General features: G+C 29.5%; 1 non-coding gene across 1 annotated transcript; it reads left to right on the top strand.

Moving 5' to 3' along the window:
• The first annotated feature begins 323 nt into the window (after positions 1-323).
• Positions 324-485, top strand: LOC136332496 (U1 spliceosomal RNA). The gene has a single exon (XR_010730750.1). It is a non-coding gene; the product is annotated as a U1 spliceosomal RNA (small nuclear RNA).
• The last annotated feature ends 6,781 nt before the right edge of the window (positions 486-7,266 follow it).

Consider the following 7,266-nt stretch of genomic DNA (forward strand, 5'->3'; position numbering starts at 1 on the left):
GCAGTTGATAACACTATATTGAAATTTAAATTTACTAAGATAGTAGAACTTGAATGTTTTTACTAAAAAAAGTAAAATGAAATATAAAAAACAAACAAAATTCTAAAGTGAAATTCATAATTATAGCTGGATATTCTAATATTCCTCTCAAAATAATAAAAATATAAAGTATTTACACATCACTATCAATCAAATATTTTAATTAACCTTTAAGTAAGGAATGAGACATTTGACACTACGTGTAAATTAAAGTATACTTGGAACATTAATCAAAATAGATCATATGCTGGCTACATAATGAGTTTTCATAAATAAAAAGAACTGTACTTACCTGGCAGGGGAAACATCATGATCATGAATGTGGTTTCCTCAGGACGAGGCTTATTCATTGTACTCTGGCTGTGCTGACCCTATGATTTCCCTAAATGTGGAATACTTCGACTGTGTAAATTGTGGCAGTGGGGGATTGCATTTTCACTCTCCTCTGTATAAATAAGAAAACAAGTTAACAAACAAACAAATAAATACAAAGGACTGAATTTATACATGTATGTTCTCTGACCACAGTGTAATTAAATTTTAAGTAAGTAACAAAAATATGAAAAATATATAAATACTTAAAAATTAAGAAGTTATATATATATATATATCCCATGGATGAAGGAATAAATGAAAAGAAAATAATGAGAAAATACAATATATTACAAGATAAGTGATACAGCTAAAGCAAAGATTAGAGAAAATATTATGTTTACTTTTTAAAAAAAATTTTAAATAAACAATCTACAATTCCATTTTGAGAATTTATAAAAGGAAAAGTCAAAATAATAAACAGAAAATAATAAAGTTATTATCATAAATTAATGAAGATAGACATATATCAGGGAATAATTAATAAAATTGAACTTTGAATTTTTAAAACAATAAAATTAATCAGCCTCTAATTGGACTCAATAGATTAATTAGAGAGAAAACAATATCAGCAGTGTCATAATTAATAGTAAAATTATAAAACCAGATAATAAACATAAGCAAATAAATTTGATGATTTGAAGAAATGGACAAATTTTTTGAAAGACCCAAATTCACAAATTTATCACAAGAAGAAAAAATTTCCATATATCAATCAATCTCAATCAGTAATGATTTTTTTTCTATGGGGACTATTGGCAATATCAAGAGACATTTTTATTTGTTCAACTAAGGGAGAAAGTGAGTGTTATTGTATTTCATAGGTAGAGAACAAAGATGCTGATAAATATCTTTCTATCTTATTATAAACAAGAAAAATTTCACAAAACAGAATTATTGAGTCCTGAATATCAATTTTACCAAGACTGAGAAATGCTTTAATAGACATCTCATTTAAACATTTTTAATTGCTAATAAAGAACTTGTGACAAAGAAAATTCGAAGTTCACTGTTAGAGTCATTTGAATATTACAGGGAAAATTAATATAAATGTTACACAAACTCAAAAAATAAGGAAGGGAATATTTTTTTCTCAAATGTATTTTATGAGGTCAACATTTTCTGATACAAGAAAAAAACTATAGAACAAAAATTTTTATGAATATTAATGCAAAAATTCTCAACAAAATATTAGCAAACAGAATTCAACAACATATTAAGAAAATTATATAACATAAGCAAGTGGAGTTTATTCCTGGAATGCAAGAAGAAATATATGAAAATTGATCAATGTAATGTACCGGGTTAATAGAATGAAGCAAATAAAACACACAATGATCTCAATTGAAGCAGAAAAAGCATATGTCAAAATTCAACACCCTTCACCTTAACAACAATAAGTAATAATATAAAAAACTTTAACTTAATAAACCCATAATTACTGTCATACTCAATGATAAAAACTGAGGTTTTTTCCCTAAGATTGGGAACAAAACAAGGAAGCCTGATTTAATCACTTCTATTCAACATCATATTAGAAGTTTTAGCAAGAAAAATTAGGAAAGAAAACAAAATATGGGGGCATCCTAATTGTAAAGAGAATAGTAAAATTTGCTTTCTGATAATATGCTCTTATGTCTGAAAACCTAAATACAAAAAAACCTGTTAGATATAATAAGCAAATTTATCACAAAATGAACACATAAATATCTGTTGCCTTTTTGTACACTGACAAGGAGTAATTTGAATAAGAGCCTAATGAAACAATTCTATTTATAATAACATCAAAAGTATAAATTAATTAGAAATACATTTATCCTCAGGACCAGGGACTTGCTTGCACACTTGAAATTATAAATCATTGTTGAAAGAAATTAGAGAAGACAAATAAATGAAAAGACATACTATGTTTATGAAAAGTAAGACTATATTTTTTAGATTTTAAATTTTAGATTTTTCCCTAAGAACAGCAATTTTAAAAACTATTGCGTCCTCTCAGAATGGGATTGACTTCTATAATTTCTTTTTATTTCCATCTTATTAATCTTTTTTTGGCTTTAGAAAACCAGACTTTTTTTGTTTGTTTGTTTGTTTTTTTATTTATTTATTTTTAATGGGGTGACATCAGTAAATCAAGATACATATATTCAAAGGTAATATGTCCAGGTTATCTTAAAGTTCAATTATGTTGCATACCCATCACCCAAAGTCAGATTGTCCTGTCACCCTCTATCTAGTTCTCTTTGTGCCCCTCCCCCTCCCCCTTCCCTCTCCCTCTCCCCCCTCCCCCCGTAACCACCACACTCTTGTCAATGTCTCTTGGTCTCAGTTTTATGTCCCATCTACGTATGGAAAAATGCAGTTCCTGTTTTTTTCTGATTTACTTATTTCACTCCGTATAATGTTGTCAAGATCCCACCATTTTGCTATAAATGATCCGATGTCATCATTTCTTATGGCTGAGTAGTATTCCATAGTGTATATGTGCCACATCTTCTTTATCCAGTCATCTATTGATGGGCTTTTTGGTTGTTTCCATGTCCTGGCCACTGTGAACAATGCTGCAATGAACATGGGGCTGCATGTGAAACCAGACTTATTAATGTAGTTCTGGCTATATAAAAAAGTTGTAAGATAGCACAGGTTTCTTGTATGTCCCAAACCAAGTTTTCCTGATTATTAATATATTAGTATGACATATTTTTATAATAAATAAGCTAATATTAATAGACTATAATTAATTAAAGTCCATATCTTATTCAGATTTCTTAAGTTTTTACCTAATGTAATTTTTATGTTTGAGGCTTTAACAATTATGATTTACAACTTTTTTAGTGTATAATTATTTGAAATTAAGTAAATTCACACTGTTGTGCAAATATAACCACAATTTTCAGGACGTTCCTATCATCAAAAAGGGAAATTCTGTATTTATTAAATGATAATACCCATTTCCACCTCTCCTCATACCCTTACATCTGCTATTCTATTTTCTGTCTCTATAAATCTGTCTATTCTAGGTACCTCATCAAAAAATATATATATAATAATTGTACATTTGTGTCTGACTTATTCTAATTAGCATAATTTTTTCTAGATCCATTCATGTTGCAGCATGTATTAGAATATCATTCTTCATTATAGTTACGTATTTCCTTATATGTAAATGCCATATTTGATTTTGCAATTATTTGCTAATGGACATTTTGGCTATTGTAAATAGTGCTGTTAAAGCATTTTGTGTACAAATATCTGTTGAAATACCTGCTTCCAATTATTTCTGGTATATACATAAAAGTGAAATTGCTGGATTATATTGCCACTCTATGTTTAATTTATGGGGAACTGCTATATTGTCTTCTGTAGTGATTGTGCTCTTTTATATTTCCATCAGCAATACACAAAGGTTTCAATATCTCCACATCCTTACTAGCATTGGTCATTTTCTCCTTTTTAGATAATAGCTATTTTAATAGGTATAAAGTAATATCTTATTATAATATTCATTTTCATTTTCCTAGTGATCTTGAATGTTGAGTATATTTTCATATGCTTATTGGCTGTTTATACATCTCCTTTGTATAAATGTCTTTTCTAGTCCTTTGTCCATTTTATGAGTTGTTTGTTTTAGACTTTAGATCTTGACATATAATGGATCTTTATATACTGGATTTTTACACATATGATTTAAAAATATTTTCTCCTTTTATCTGGTTTGGCTTTTCACTCTCTTTCTAGTGTACTTTGATACATAACACTTTAATTTTGATGAAGTCTAATTTATCTGTTTTAGCTTTTATTGATTGTACTTTTGGTGTCATATCTAATAATTCACTACAACATTAATGGCATAAAATATATCCCCTGTGATTCCTTTAAAGAATTCTATCATTTTAGCTCATATGTTTAGGATTTTATTCATTTTGAGTTAATTTTTGTAGACAGTGGAAGGTAGCGGTGACACATGATTATTTTGGGTATTTAGTTTTTCAGGCATTATTTCTTGAATACACTGTTCTTTCCCCATGTAGTAGGCTTGGCAACCCTCATAAAAAATTACTTGACCTTGGCCTTGGTCGGTTGGCTCAGTGGATAAGGCATTGACCCAGTGTAAGAACATCCTAGGTTTGATTCCTGGAACAGAGCACAGAAGAGAAGCAACCATCTGCTTCTCTCTCCCTTGGTTTCTGCCTTCTCTCCCTCTTCCCCTCCCATGGCCAGTGGCCTGATTGGTTCAAGCATTAGTCTCAGGTGCTAAAAATATCTCCGTTTCTAACATCCACCCCAGACAGGGTTTGCCAGGTAGATCCTGGAAGGGGTACATGTGGAAGTATATCTCTATATTTCCCCTCCTCTTACTTAAAAAGATCATTTGACCTCATATATGATGGTTTGTTTTTGAGCTTTCTATACTATTGCATTGTTCTATATGTCTTTCTTTATGAAAACTACCATACTATTTCATGATTATTCCTGCTTCCACAGATTTAATTTTCAGTAAACTTTTAAAGATGTTTAGTATTTTTTTCATATTTTCTTTAATAAATGTGGTATTCTATCAGGAGACAGTCTATTTGAAGTGCACATTTAACTAAAAATATATTCCTTGAGTTTTGTCCAAAAGCTTTGTATTCTGTTCCTTGTTTGTTCTATAATTCAGACAAAGTTAAGGCTTTAAGATAGTCATGTTTGTTTTATATTTATGACCAAATCGTGTCTCTCTAATGTTGGATGTGATAGTTGCATCTCCAGTGGTTCACTTCAAGTTGAGGTTGTCCATATTTAGCCATTCTAAGAACATCATGCAGCCTATTCGTAGCCCCTCAGTGTGAATGCTTAGTGTTCATAACCATGCTTCTCATCCTTCTATGACCAAGATTTGGTTCTTGAAAATTGACAAATTTTATGTCTGCTCTTGGTGATATATTTTAAGAAATCCCATTGTCCTGGAATGACTCATGATTTCAGAAACATATTCAATTGTTAACATAAGTTTGGGTTCTAACAGGGATATTTACCTTTCCAGAAGCTTTCTTGTGTATTTAATGAAACATTGAAGGATGGGGCCCTCAGAAAATGTTACTCTGCTTTTTATGGTTCTCCTTAATACCAAATTTAGCACTGATTGAGAGTTACATTACATAGTGATGGAGGCTAAATATAAACATTTAAAAATCCCAAAACCTTGCTTTTTAAAATTTCTTATAACAAATTTGTGCTGTTATTGTGAGCAATGAGAAACATTTAGATTGGGCTATTTTTATTTTTAAAGAAAAAGTATCCTTCTGGTTATCTATTTGGTAGCTGTCATTTATTATTAATTATTTATTATAATTTATTATTATTTACATTTTAAAATAAACCATTTTTTTGAAGTTAAGCTTGCTATCAATATAATATACATATCTGTAAGTACCTTTTCTGTCCTACCAAAATGAGCAGTAAAGAAAATCTATGATTGCAGTGACCACACTGATATATAGACCATGAGCTCTTTCATACATTTACTTTGCTCTAATTCATTTTTGTAAAATAAGACTGTTAACATAAATCAACTGAAGAATAAATGTATATTAAACTCATGTATTTACTGAACAAGGAGTAATTTCATCTATTTCTGTATAACAGGTGTGAAAATAGGCATTGAAAACAATGCTAAAAGAAAAAATTTATGATGTCTGTATTTGTTGAGCTTATATTTAAATGGAGACATTTGCTTAAATATATTTACAAAATAAATAAAACATTTCAAGTTGTGTTAATTAGAAAAAAAAACCAAGATGTTTTAAAAGCAGACAGCAGGGTAATATGCCATTGGGTAAATGTACCACAGCTTTGTTATCCATTCATCTATTGAATGGGCACTTGGGTTGTTTCCAGATCTTGGCTATTGCAAATAATACTGCTATTCACATAAAGGTGCATATATTATTTTTTAATCTATTTTTTTAATTTAGAAAATTAAATTTAATGGAGTGACATTGATCAACATAGGTTTCATGTAAACATGTCTATAGCATTTGAACTGTTGATTATTTTGTGTAACCATCACCCAAAGTCAAATCCTTTTCCGTCATGGTATATTTGTCCCTTTTTACTCCCCACCCCCTTCTCTCACACCATTCTTCTCATCCCCATGGGAAACAATTCACTTTTATCTATGTCCATGAATTTTATTTTTATATCCCACTTATGTATGAAATCATATAGTTCTTAGCTTTTTCTGATTTATATTTATTTCACTCAGTATAATAATGTTTTCAAGGTCGATCCATGTTTTTGTGAATGGCAATATATTATCATTTCTTATGGCTGAGTAGTGATTCCATAGTATATATATACCACATCTTCTTTTTCCAGTAACACTTTGGTTGTTTTCATGTCTTGATCACTGTGAATATGAACATGGGGATGCATGTGTCTTTATATAACAATGTATTCTTTTGGATTAAAGTTTTGGGATTTCCCAGAAGTGAGATTGCTGGGTCAAAAGGCAATTCCATTTTAAATATTTAAAGATAACTCCATTTTGCTTTTCACAGTGGTGTGTCACCCTAATAAATCAAATTTAAAAGTGATAATGATAAAAGTTAAAAAATAAAAGTATATAGATAGCAGGAACTAATTTTGCCTGAATGAAAAATGAATGAATGAATAAATATAATGAAACAGTTATAATGCTGTAATGTGATTATAAAGATTCATGTAATAAAAAATAACCATTTTAAAAACCAAAATCTGATTAAGCCAAAGTTATTTCAATTGCTTAAAACGAGGTAAGAAGTTTCATAAGTGCAGTTAATTGTCAGAGGGTGTAAAATTAATGCAGGTCATTTAAGGAAGTTGAATGATCTA

This window comes from Saccopteryx bilineata, chromosome 3, assembly GCF_036850765.1.
Source record: "Saccopteryx bilineata isolate mSacBil1 chromosome 3, mSacBil1_pri_phased_curated, whole genome shotgun sequence".
NCBI classification, from domain to species: Eukaryota; Metazoa; Chordata; class Mammalia; order Chiroptera; family Emballonuridae; genus Saccopteryx; species Saccopteryx bilineata.